This window comes from Chiloscyllium plagiosum, unplaced genomic scaffold (genome assembly GCF_037043375.1).
Source record: "Chiloscyllium plagiosum isolate Xiang-an unplaced genomic scaffold, Cpla_swu_hap1 HiC_scaffold_17, whole genome shotgun sequence".
NCBI lineage: Eukaryota > Metazoa > Chordata > Chondrichthyes > Orectolobiformes > Hemiscylliidae > Chiloscyllium > Chiloscyllium plagiosum.
Window position 1 is genome coordinate 81,135,300 of NW_028270155.1, and position 14,308 is coordinate 81,149,607.

The 14,308-nt window shown below is 44.4% G+C and overlaps 1 protein-coding gene across 3 annotated transcripts in view; it reads right to left on the bottom strand.

Moving 5' to 3' along the window:
* The window catches only part of LOC122558656 (septin-7-like), a 99,695-nt gene that overhangs the window by 55,413 nt on the left and 29,974 nt on the right, over window positions 1-14,308 (bottom strand). The gene's annotated exons all lie outside the window — the stretch shown is intronic.

Here is a 14,308-nt window from a genome sequence, read left to right on the forward strand (position 1 = left end):
ACCCGGAGGAAACCCACGCAGACACGGGGAGAATGTGCAAACTCCACACAGAGAGTCGCCTGAGGCGGGAATTGAACCCGGGTCTCTGGCGCTGTGAAGCAGCAGTGCTAACCACTGTGCTACCGTGCCGCCCACAACCTTCTCTTCTCCAAGAAAAACAAGCACAAATTCACCAATCTATTTTTGTATCTCCCTCATCCCTGAAATTATTTTCATGAATCCTTTCTGCATTCTCTCTATTGACTTCACATCTTTCTTAAAGATGGTGCCCAGAACTACTCCAGCTGAGGCTGAACATGTTATTTTTGTATAAGACACATAACCTGTTTGCTCTTGTACTCTGTACTCCTATTAATAGAGCCCAGAACACAGTAGGCTTTATTAATCACTCTCTCTACCTGCACTGCCACCTTCAATGACTTATCTATATTTGCATCCATGACCCTCTTCTCCTTCACTCCCTTTAGTGTTGGACTTTCATTATACATTGTCTGCATTCTTCCTAGGAAAAGAAATCACTTCACATTTCTCTACATTGAAATGCACCTGACACCTATCCACTCATCCCACCAACTTCTCCACATGCTTTTGAAGATCTGGATGACCTTCCTCTCAATTTATAATATTACCAAGAATGCTACCTCTAAGAATTCAAATGCTGTCAGCCAGCTTCACTGGAGTCCCAATTATTAAGAACAATGTATTTGCATTTACTCTGGTATAAATAAAGAAGTCACAGTAGATGCAAAGCAGTAAATAACAGTAGCAAGGAGCTGACAGTGTGCCAGGCCAGAGATCAGTACTGGTGAGACCTATCGGCTGGACTGTCTGCAGGTGTCGTCTCAATATGTTTTAGAAGGTAATAATTGCACTGAAGGCACAGACTTTATTAAAATGGTCACTGGGTTAAGCTGTCCTATTATGACAAGTTGAATGGACCTGGGTCGATATTATTTTGAATTTTGAAGACAGAGAAGTGACCTGACTAAAGCACACAAACCTGAAGGGGTGTGACAAGGTGGTCACTATGAGATTGCTTCCAATGACTCAGGGATCTACAGCAGCGGGTGGGGAAGGCACAGTCTTGTGATAAGGGGCTCATAATTAAGGCTGAGATGAAGAGAAATCTAATTACCTAGAGAACTGTAACTCTTTGGATTGTGGTAATTCATTACTAAATAACAGAGATCATAGATAAACTAGACAGATTTTTGGTCTTCAAGGGAAGCAGGGATATGGGGAACGGAGTGGAAAATGTTTTGTTGAAGCCGAAGATTAGTCTTGATAACACTGAATGACAGAGTATGCTTGAAGGGCCAAATGGTCTACTTCCGCACTTATTACTTGGCTTCTTACGTAATCTGATATTGTGTCCAAATATAGGTGCTAAATAGAAGGTCTTAGATATTGATGTTCGAGACTAACATTTACTGAGTTTGACTGATGAAGTCAGAGTGAACTGGACTGATTAACTGGCCATGTGGAATGATGGTAAGGTAGGGAGGGTTGAGGAATAAGATTGGCAATTCAGTTTATTCAGCACATTGAGCTTGCCCAGCCATTCAAAACAATTGTGACTGATCAAATATTTCAAGCCTTTTACCTACCCCATTCCGATCATCATCTAAGCCACAGGTATTCAGAAATCTATGAATCACTACCTTAAACATTCAATGAGATCAAGGCAAATCTCCAACTCCACATTCCTGTCTTATCCCCATGACCCTTGTTTCCCTTATTGATTAAAAATCTGTCTTGAATGTATTTAATGATCCATCTTCAACAGCCCTTTGTGGTAAAGAATTTCACAAGATGATCATCTTCCTTATCTCTACCTTAAACAAGTGACGCCTTACCTGAAATGTTGTCCTTTGGTCCTAGACTCACCGATGTAGGGGAAACAACCTCTCAGCATCTGTCAAGTCCCCTCATCATCTTTTATGTTTCAGTAAGATTACCCCTCATTCTACTGAACATCCATGAACAGAAGTCAACCTACCCAACCAATCCTCACAGGAAAATCCACCCAGACTTGAAATCAATGCAGGGAATCTTCTCTGGGCTGCCTCTAATGTCAGTATATCTTTCCTTAGATAAGGGGACCAAAACTGTTCACAGTATTCTAGCTGTGGCCAAACTAATGCCCTTGTCTAGTTCTAGCAAGACCTCCCTACTTTTATACCTCATTTGAAATAAAAGCCAACATTCCATCTGCTGTCCACATCAGCCACCGAACTTGGATGCTAGTTTGAAATTCATGGACAGGGATCCCCAAATCCCTCCACACTGTAGTTTTCTACAGTTTTTCTGCATTTAAATAATACTCAGCTCTTCTATTCTCCTGCCAAAATGCATAGCCTCACATTTTCCCGCATTATATCCAACTGCCAAATTTCTGCATACTCGCTCAACCTGTCTATATTCCTCTGTAGATTTGAGTCATCCTCACACTTGCCTTCCCATCTACTTATAGGCAAAAATGAGGACTGCAGATGCTCGAAACCAGAGTGTAGATCAGAGTGGTGCTGGAAAAGCACAGCATGTCAGGCAGCATCCGAGGAGCAGGAAAATCGACGTTTTGGGCAAAAGCCTTTCATCAGCAATAGAAGGGTCCCGACATCCCCTTCCACTGACACTCTCATTAGTTTGGCTGAACTGGTCCTCACCCTTAACAATTTCTCCTTTTAATTCTCCCACTTCCTCCAGACCAAAGGGGTAGCCATGGGCACCCGTATGGGCCCCAGCTATGCCTGTCTCTTTGTCAGCTACGTAGAACAGTCCATCTTCCGTAGTTACACCGGCACCACTCCCCACCTCTTCCTCCGCCACATTGATGACTGCATTGGCGCCACCTCGTGCTCCTGCGAGGAGGTTGACCAGTTCATCAACTTCACCAACACATTCCACCCTGACCTTAAATTCACCTGGACCATCTGACACCTCCCTCCCCTTCCTGGACCTCTCCATCTCCATTAATGATGACCGACTTGGCACTGACATTTTTAACAAACACACCGACTCCCACCTCTTCCCACCCTACCTCCTGCAAAAATGCCATCTCGTATTCAGAATTCCTCCGCTGTATCTGCTCCCAGGAGGACCAGTTCCACCACAGAACATACCAGATGGCCTCCTTCTTTAGAGATCGCAATTTCCCATCTCACATGGTTGAAGATGCCCTCCAATGCATCTCATCCACATCCCGTACCTCTGCCCTCAAACTCCACCCTTCCAACCGTAACAAGGACAAAACCCCCCAGCTCCTCACTTTCCACCCTACCACTTTGCAATAACCTTCCCATCTACTGAAGTCAGCTACAAACTTGGCAATGGTATGTTAAGTTTAATTTCATCATTCATTATTTATATGTAGTGTAAATAACAGTGGTCCTAGCAGACCTCTGTTGCACTCCACGAGGTAAAAGATTCCTATCCTGAGAACATCCCCCTATTCCCAACTTGCTTCAATTTGTTAGTCAATTCTCATCCATACCGAATCCCCAACTTAATGCACTAAACAGCCTTGCAGGGTAGCTTAAACATCTTGTGGTAATCAGAATTTAGATTTTGATTTGTATTTGATTTGTATTGTCACGTGCATACATGACATCTGCTGGTTTCATTTAACTATCCTGCTTCTCACCACCTCAAACTTAACTTTAAGAATTTTGTCAGACACGACTAGAGTCATACAGTACTGTAACAGACCCTTTGGTCCAACCAGTCCATGCCGAACAAAATTAGGTGGGATTTGAGTAGTGAGGATGTAAACATGCTTCAGGGCAATTTTTTACAAGTAGAATGAGTCGGCAAATATATTGCAGGTGCAGTCCAATGTAGAAGAATGTGAAGTTGTCCACTTTGGCAGGAAAACAAATGGCAGTGCATTATTTAAATGGTGATCGATTGGAATCTATGTTTTTTGGTACACCAGAACGGACCGCAAGCATAGAGTTAGGAAAACAAATGATATGTTGACCTTCATTGCAAGATGGTTTGTTAGAAGGCATGAGTATGAATAGGCCATTTGACCCCTCAAGCCTGTTCTTCCATTCAATATGATCATGGCTAAATTTCAATACAAGAGCAAGTTGAGGTTAAACATTGGTCTTCGTATGCCCACAGCTGGAATGGTGTGTGCAGTTTTTGTCTCTATCTGAAAGGATGTATCTGCCATTCAGGGAGTACCATGAAAGTTGACCAGACCGATCCCTGGGATGGTAGGTTTGTTATAAGAAGAAAGATGGGGTCAAACGGGCAGCACGGTGGCACAGTGGTTAGCACTGCTACCTCAGTGCCAGAGACCTGGGTTCAATTCCCGCCTCAGGCAACTCTCTGTGTGGAGTTTGCACATTCTCCCTGCATCTACGTGGGTTTCCTCCAGATGTTCCGGTTTTCTCCCACAGTCCAAAGATGTGCAGGTTAGGTGAATTGGCCATGCTAAATTGTCTGTAGTGTTAGGTGCATCAGTCAGAGGGAAATAGGTCTGGGTGGGTCCCTCTTCGGCGGGTCGGTGTGGACTTGTTGGGCTGAGGGGCCTGTTTCCACACCAAGTAATCTAATTTAAACTGGTCTGCATTCACTGGAGTTTTGGAATGTTCAAGGGGATATTACTGGAATGCACAGAAATTCTAAACAAACAGGCAGACTAGAAGCAAAAAGATATTTTCCCCGGTCAGGGGCCCAGAACAAGGGGACAAGGTCTTAGGATACAAGGAAAGCCATTTCAAATTGAGAGGAGGACGACGTTTGTCATTCGGAGAGTGGTCAACTTTGTGGAATTCTCTAGCATATACAAAAGGTGGAGGAGACTGTCACTGAATATATTTAAAAAGACAAATGGATAAGTTTCTGGACACAAACAGTGTCAAGAAATACAAGGAGCGAGCAGGAATGCAGCACTGAGATAGGCCATGATCCTCACTCTATCATTCAATATGATCATGGCCTACTTCTATTTTCTGGGCTTTTATTCCAGCAAAAGTGCTGAAGGCTTGTGCTCCAGAACCAGGTGTATCTCCCAGTCAAGCTGTTCCAGTACAGCCACAATATTTATTGGCATCTACCCAACAATGTGAAAAACTGCCCAGGAGTGCAGATGTTCAAGAAGGCAGCTTGCCACCATCGTCTCAAGGGCAACTAGAGACAGGTAATAAATGCTGACCCAGCTGATGATACCCAAATCCCAGTGGATACAAAAAAACCCTTTCAGGCAGGGCCTTCCTGGTTGGGTTCTCTTACCAATTACCTTCATTCTGGGTTTTCTACAGTTTGTAGCAACTTTTGCCACTGATAAGAGTTTATCTTTAACTACCCAATCAAAAGCGCCACCTTCTCCCAGAGAAATATCGAGCTGGAAGGATGGCAGGATGCAAATGCACTGGGGCTAATTCAGAGAAGGCTTCCTATAGACCTGGAACTTGGAATGAGAGGTATGATGATGAGGAAGAATTGGACAGGCTAGGTTTGTATCTGATGCGGTTTAGAAGAGTAACGAGGGATTTGATTCATCCAGAGGACTGGATAGGGCAGATGTGGAGAGGATACTTCCTCTACTGGAGAATCTAGAACTACAGATCACCTATTAAAAACAAGGATGAGGCAATCTTCTGAGGGTCACCAGTCTTTGCAGTTCTCTTCTTGAAAAAGGAGTTGGAAGCAGAGCTATTGAATAATTTTTACAGTAGAGGGGTAAAAGGGCTCATAGGGGTTAAAAGCGATCAGGGATATGCAAGAATGCAGATTTAAGGTCTATCAGCATGATCTTATTGAATGGTGGAGCAAGCTCAAGGGGCTGAAAGGCTTACTTTTGCGCTGATTTCTATGTTGGTATACAGTATCCAACACCTGCATTAAATCTCCTCTGATGCCCCTCAGCTCTGAACAAACCCAAATCAGATATCGCCAGTCTCTCTGCAGGAGTGACAGCTCTCATCCCTGAAATATTTCCTGCATATGCTTTTCCAAGGCTGTAACGTCCTTCCTTATTGGTGAGTATTACAATTGGCCATAATAGTACAGCTAGGTGAAAGTGAGGACTGCGCATACTGGAGATTAGAGTCGAGAGTGTGGTGCTGGAAAAGCACAGCTGGTCAGGCAGCATCCGAGGGGCAGGAGAATCGACGTTCCGGGCAAAAGCCCTTCATCAGGAATGGCAACTAGACAGTGGTTTACAAAAGGTTTTGCATCAATTACTTTGTTGCGGTACTCTTTGCCTTTTTCATGAAGCCAAGAACTCCTTATAGACAATAGGTGCAGGAGTAGGCCATTCTGCCCTTCGAGCCTGCACTACCATTCAATATGATCATGGCTGATCATCCTTAATCAGTATCCTGTTCCTGCCTTATCTCCATAACCCTTGATTCCACTATCCTTGAGAGCTCTATCCAACTCTTTCTTAAATGAATCCAGAGACTGGGCCTCCACTGCCCTCTGGGGCAGAGCATTCCACACAACCACCACTCTCTGGGTGAAGAAGTTTCTCCTCATCTCTGTCCTAAATGGTTTAACCCGTATTTTTAAGCTGTGTCCTCTGGTTCGGCACTCACCCATCAGCGGAAACATGTTTCCTGCCTCCAGAGTGTCCAATCCCTTAATAATCTTATCTGTCTCAATCAGATCCCCTCTCAGTCTTCTAAAGTCTTGTTATGCTTTTTAACAGTGTCTCAACTTGACCTGCCACCCTCAATGAGTTAGATGTGGGAATCTTTAGCTTTCTCTGTTCCCGAACCTCAGAGATGGTCCCATTTAATTCACATCACCTCTGCTTATTATCCTCACAAAAGATATTGCTGAACCTGTCAAGTCTCTGTTGCACCTCCTGAACATTTGCTTATTCCTGGTTTTTGATGTGGCAGTTAATTTATTTACTATTCCAAAACCAAAACACAAGTTACGACGCTTGTGGTCAGGCTGAAGGTAGATGTGTTTCAATACAAGTGGAAATTGAATGTCATACAGTACCGCAATGTCCACTTTTCATAATTCCCAGGCTTGGTAATCAGCCATTAAATCAATTGTACCTCAATGAATATCATGAAAGGGCAATGTGAATCCACCTGTACAAAATGGACAGGAACACTTGCCATTGCTGAGGAGAATTAATACAGCACCATCACCACCGCCCAGCACCTCCAAATTCTCATCCCCGAATGCTGACCCAGAGGCTCCTCATTAAAGAGGCAGGGGAGAGGACTGCTATGGAAGGTGCTAGCTATGAAGAAAGGTTGAGTAGGTTAGGTTTATTTTCATAAGAAGAAAGGAAATTGTGGGGGGACCTGATCAAGGTGTACAAAATCATGAAGGGTATAGACAGGGTGGATAGAGACAAGCTTTTTCCCAGGGTAAAGGATTCAATAACGAGAGGTCATGCTTTCAAGGTGAGGGGTGGAAAGTTTAAGGGGGATACACGCAGTAAGTATTTCACATTTGGAACGCGTTGCCAGCAGAGGTGGTAGAGGCATGCATGGTAGATTCATTTAAGATGCATCTGGACAAATGCTTGAGTAGGTGGGGAGCAGAGGGATACAGATGCTTAGGAATTGACCGACAGGTAGTAGTGAGTACAGTGGGTTCTTTCTTGATTATATGTTTTTGGAGATAAGTCTCTTGATTAAACTTAAAATATAAGCCATAGCTATTAATTTAACCTGGGGCAGTGTTTGTAGAGGAATAAGACGGTGTTATTTTCTGGGTTTGTAAATTGTGAAGGAGCAAAAATGGCCTTTGCAGTGAGATGTATATTAGTCCCCTTCCAATTTTTGTCAGATGTGGGAGCTTGAAGAGAGTTTAAGGGTTACTGCGGATTATATCTGCATAAATGCTGTTGGATGCAAATCTTATCAGATCGAGTGGATCGGTTGGAGAAACAGATAGAAGCGATGAGGAGTTTGCAACAGTAACAGTATGTGACGGATGACAGTTATAGGAAGGGGGGGATGTCTCAGATACAGTCACATAGATGGGTTAACTCTAGGAAGGGTAAGAGAGGTAGGCAGCTAGTGCAGGAATCTTTTGTGGATATACCCATTTCAAACAGGTATGATGTTTTGGAAAATGTAGGGGGTGATGGATTCTCAGGGGAACGTAGCACGAACAGCCAAGTTTCTGGTCTTGAGACTGGCTCGAATGCAACAAGGGGTACATCGGCTTCCAAGAGATCGATTGTGTTAGGGGATTCTTTAGTCCGAGGTACAGACAGACGTTTCTGTGGCCAGCAGAGAAAAAGCAGAATGGTGTGTTGTTTCCCTGGTGCCAGGATCAAGGATGTCTCAGAGAGGGTGCAGAATGTTCTCATGGGGGAGAGGGGCCAGCAGGAGGTCATTGCCCACATTGGAAACAACAACATTGGAAGGGAAATGGTTCAGACTCTGAAGGCAGATTACAGAGAGTTAGGCAGAAATTTAAAAAAGGGGGTCCTCAAGGGTAGTAATATCTGGATTACTCCCAGTGCTACGAGCTAGTGAGGGCAGGAATAGGAGGACAGAGCAGATGAATGCATGGCTGAGGAGCTGGTGTATGGGAGAAGGATTCACATTTTTGGATCATTGGAATCTCTTTTGGGGTAGAAGAGACCTGTACAAGAAGGACGGATTGCACCTAAATTGGAAGGGGACTAATATACTGGCAGGGAAATTTGCTTGAGCTACTTGGGGAGGGGGGGGGGGGGGGGGGGGGGGAGACCCAGGGAGATAGTGACGAAAGAGATTGATCTGAAACGGGTACAGCTGAGAACAGAAGTGAATCAAACAGTCAGGGCAGGCAGGGACAAGGTAGGACAAATAAATTAAACTATTTATTTCAATGCAAGGGGCCTAACAGGGAAGGCAGATGAACTCAGGGCATGATTAGGAACATGGGACTGGGATATCATAGCAATTACGGAAACATGGCTCAGGGATGGGCAGAACTGGCAGCTTCATGTTCCAGTATACAAATGCTACAAGAAGGATAGAAAGGGAGGCAAGAGAGGAGGGGGAGTGGCTTTTTGATAATGGATAGCATTACAGCTGTGCTGAGGGAGGATATTCCCGGAAACACATCCAGGGAAGTTATTTGTGTAGAACTGAGAAATAAGAAAGAGATGGTCACCTTATTGGGATTGTATTATAGACCCCCCCCAATAGTCAGAGGGAAATTGAGAAACAAACTTGTAAGGAAATCTCAGCTAACTGTAAGAATAATAGGGTAGTTATGGTAGGGGATTTTAACTTTCCAAACATCAACTGGGACTGCCACTGTGTTAAAGGTTTAGATGGAGAGGAATTTTTTAAGTGTGTACAAGACAATTTTCTGATTCAGTATGTTGGCATACTTACTAGAGAAGGTGCAAAACTTAACCTACTCTTGGGAAATAAGGCAGGGCAGGTGACTGAGGTGTCAGTGGGGGAGCACTTTGGGGCCAGTGACCATAATTCTATTCGTTTTAAAATAGTGATGGAAAAGGATAGACCAGATCTAAAAGTTGAAGTTCTAAATTGGAGAAAGGCCAATTTTGATGGTATTAGGCAAGTACTTTCGCAAGCTGATTGGAGGCAGATGTTCGCAGGTAAAGGGATGGCTGGAAAATGGGAAGCCTTCAGAAATGAGATAACAAGAATCCAGAGAAAGTATATTCCTGTCAGGGTGAAAGGGAAGGCTGGTAGGTATAGGGAACACTGGAAGACTAAAGAAATTGAGGGTTTGGTTAAGAAAAAGAAGGAAGCATATGTCAAGTATAGACAAGATAGATCGAGTGAATCCTTAGAAGAGTAAAGAAAGTAGGAGTATACTTAAGAAGGAAATCAGGAGGGCAAAACGGGGACATGAGATAGCTTTGGCAAATATATTAAGGACTAAAGGGTAACTCGGGAGAGAATAGGGGCCCTCAAGGATCAGCAAGGTGGTCTTTGTGTGGATATGGAAGATATAGACTATAGGGAAATAGATGGTGACATCTTGCAAAATGTCCAGCTTACAGAGGAGTAAGTGCTGGATGTCTTGAAACGGATAGAGGTGGATAAATCCACAGGACCTGATCAGATATACCCGAGAACTCTGTGGGAAGCTAGAGGAGTGATTGCTGGGCCTCTTGCTGAGATATTTGGATCATTGATAGTCACAGGTGAGGTGCCGGAAGACTGGAGGTTGGCTAACGTAGTGCCACTGTTTAAGAAGGGTGGTAAGGACAAGCCAGGGAACTATAGACTAGTGAGCCTGACGCCGGTGGTGGGCACGTTGTTAGAGGGAATCCTGAGGGATAGGATGTACATGTATTTGGAAAGGCAAGGATTGATTAGGGATCATCAGTATGGCTTTGTGCGTAGGAAATCATGTCTCACAAACATGATTGGGTTTTTTGAAGAAGTAACAAAGAAGATTGATGAGGGGAGAGCGGTAGAGGTGGTCTATATAGACTTCAGTAAGGCGTTCGACAAGGTTCCCCATGGGAGACTTGATTAGCAAGATTAGAACTCATGGAATACAGGGAGAACTAGCCATTTAGATACAGAACTGGCTCAAAGGTAGAAGACAGAGGGTGGTGGTGGAGAGTTCTTTTTCAGACTGGAGGCCTGTGACCAGTGGAGTGCCACAAGGATCGGTGCTGTGCCCTCTACTTTTTGTCATTTACATAAATAATTTGGATGCGAGCATAAGAGGTACAGTTAGTAAGTTTGCAGATGACACCAAAATTGGAGGTGTAGTGGATAGCAAAGAGGGTTATCTCAGATTACAACAGGATCTGGACCAGATGGGCCAATGGGCTGAGAAGTTGCAGATGGAGTTTAATTCAGATAAATGCAAGGTGCTGCATTTTGGGAAAGCAAATCTTAGCAGGACTTATACACTTAATGGTAAGGTACTAGGGAGTGTTGCTGAACAAAGAGACCTTTAGTGCAGGTTCATAGCAGGTTGCAGGTAGATAGGATAGTGAAGGCGGTGTTTGGTATGCTTTCTTTAATTGGTCTGAGTATTGAGTACAGGAGTTGGGAGGTCATGTTGCAGCTGTACAGGACATTGGTTAGGCCACTGTTGCAATATTGCATGCAATTCTGGTCTTCTTCCTATCGGAAAGATGTTGTGAAACTTGAAAGGGTTCAGAAAAGATTTACAAGGATGTTGCCAGGGTTGGAGGATCTGAGCTACTGTGAGAGGCTGAACAGGCTGGGGCTGTTTTCCCTGGAGCGCTGGAGGCTGAGGGGTGACCTTATAGAGGTTTACAAAATTATGAGGGGCATGGATAGGATAAATAGACAAAGTCTTTTCCCTGGGGTCGGGGAGTCCAGAACTAGAGGGGTGAGAGGGGAAAGATATAAAAGAGACCTAAGGGGCAACTTTTTCACACAGAGGGTGGTACGTGTATGGAGCTGCCAGAGGATGTGGTGGAGGCTGGTACAATTGCGACATTTAAAAGACATTTGGATGGTCTTTGAATAGGAAGGGTTTGGAGGGATATGGGCCCGGTGCTGGCAGGTGGGACTGGATTGGGTTGGGATATCTGGTCGGCATGGACTGGTTGGACCGAAGGGTCTGTTTCCATGCTGTACATCTCTATGACTCTATGAGAATTAGACAGTACATTTGGATCGGCTCAGGCTTGGAGGGCCGGTTCCTGGGCTGTAAATTTTCTTTGTTTTTTGAGATACAAATCAGCAGCTCAGTCTGAAACTACTGTAACATCGCTCAGCAGAAAGATCAACAGGAGTGGGTGGCGGAGTTGTATTATGATAAACTGGACAGTCCAAAGCTATCAGTGAGCTCTGTTTTATCAATAAAATCATCTCACTTTGCAATAGCTCTCAAGTGAAACGGAGACAGAGAGGTGAAGGGTGGGAGAGGGAGGGAAGGTGTACATCGGTGTTGAAAGTTTCATTCCACTGAAACTCTTGCGGCCTTGACAAGCTTCCTCACTGGAGACAATAAAATCACCGGGCCATGATTCTGCAGCTCACAACCTTTTAAAGTTCACCCAAAAGAATTGACATGAGAAGAGAACTTGGGGAAAGAGTGGGAGATGAGATTTTGATTAAAACTGTCTTGGAATCAAGTCTGAAAGATGTAAAATATCATTTAAAATAAAATCAACTTAGCAGGAGTTGGCCCCTCAGCCTTTGAACTTACTCTGCCATTTATGAACAAGGCTGATCTGATTACTCCACATTCTCAGTTACCCTCGATAAACTTCCACTCCCTTGAACAATTTATTCACCTCTGCCTTAAAAATATTCAAAACATTCTCTTTCCTCAAAAGGTGATGGAAACAGAGTTTAGAAACAAAATGCTCAGCCTTCCATGAGAAAAACATTCTCATCTGTTTAAATGTGCAAGCCCTTACTTTTAAAGTGACCGCTAGTTCTAAAATATTAGACAAGTGGAAACATCTCCGCCACATTTGCACTGTCAGGTCCCCTCAGAATCTTACATTTCAGTCAAGTCATCGCTTGCTCTTCTAAACTGCATCTAGTGTAGCGATGTTAACTTGCCCATCCTAGCTATTAGTCTAGAAAATCTTCTCTAAATAAGATGACCAAGACTGCACATAGAATTCCATACGTGGCAACATCAATGTCTTGGATAACTGAAACATATGTAGCACTGCTGCCTCACAGCGCCAGAGACCCAGGTTCAATTCCCACCTCAGGCGGCTGACTGTGTGAAGTTTGCACATTCTCCCCATGTCTGCGTGGGTTTCCTCCGGGTGCTCCGGTTTCCTCCCACAGTTGCAACGATGTGCAGGTTAGGTGAATTGGCCATGCTAAATTGCCCATAGTGAAGGGGTAAATGTAGGAGAATGGGTCTGGGTGGGTTGCGCTTCGGCGGGTCGGTGTGGACTTGTTGGGCTGAAGGGCCTGTTTCCACACTTTAAGTAATCTAATCTAATCTAATACATAAACAGCCATATTCATGTGAACTTTGCACAAGTATTTTTGTATTCAATTCCCTTCATGATTAATGACAATGTTATCTTTGCTTTCTGGAATACTTTCTATACCTGCACACTGTTTGTGATTCATTTATGAGAATTAGAATTCCTCCAGTATGGAAACAGGCCCTTCAGCCCAACAAGTCCACATCGACCCTCTGACTAGAAACCCACCCAGACCCATTCCCTACATTCATTTTTATAAATTACCTGGAGGGGTTAGAAGGTTGGGTGAGCAAGTTTGCAGATGATACGAAAGGCGGAGGAGTTGTAGACAGTGAGGAAGGATGTGGCAGGTTACAGCGGGATATAGATAAGCTGCAGAACTGGGCAGAAAGGTGGCAAATGGAGTTCAATGTAGCTAAGTGTGAGGTGATTCACTTTGGTAAGAGTAACAAAAAGATGGGGTACTGGGCTAATGGTCGGATACTTGGTAGTGTGGATGAGCAGAGGGATCTTGGTGTCCATGTACACAGATCTTTGAAAGTTGCCACCCAGGTAAATAGTGCGGTGAAGAAGGCATATGGCGTACTGGCTTTTATTGGTAGAGGAATTGAGTTCCGGAGTACTGAGGTCATGTTGCAGTTGTATAAGACTCTGGTGCGGCCGCATCTGGAGTATTGTGTGCAGTTTTGGTCGCCATTCTATAGGAAGGATGTGGAGGCACTGGAACGGGTGCAGAGGAGGTTTACCAGGATGTTGCCTGGTATGGTAGAAAGATCATATGATGAAAGGCTGAGGCACTTGGGGTTGTTTTCATTGGAGAAAAGAAGGTTTAGGGGTGACTTGATAGAGGTGTACAAGATGATTAGGGGTTTAGATAGGGTCGACAGTGAGAATCTTTTTACACGTATGGAGTCAGCTATTACAAGGGGGCATAGCTTTAAATTAAGGGGGGGGTAGGTATAGGACAGATGTTAGGGGTAGGTTCTTTACTCAGCGAGTCGTGAGTTCATGGAATGCCCTGCCAGTAGCAGTGGTGGACTCTCCCTCAATATGGGCATTTAAGCGGGCATTGGATAGGCATATGGAGGATAGTGGGCTAGTGTAGGTTAGGTGGGCTTGGATCGGCGCAACATCGAGGGCCGAAGGGCCTGTACTGCACTGTATTCTTCTATGTTCTATGTAGACTATGCTTACTTCTGACTAATGCACCTAACTACACTACCCTACACTACCCCTGAACACTATGTGGAATTTTAGCATGGCCAATTCACCTAACCTGCAAAATCTTTTGGCTGTGGGAGGAAACCGGAGCACCTGGAGGAAACCCACGCAGACACGAGGAGAGTGCGTAAACTTCACACAGTCAGTTGCCCGAGACTGGAATTGAACCTGAGTCCCTGGTGCTGTGAGGCAGCAGTGTTAACCACTGAGCCACCGCGCTGTCCATGGAGGATACCTATT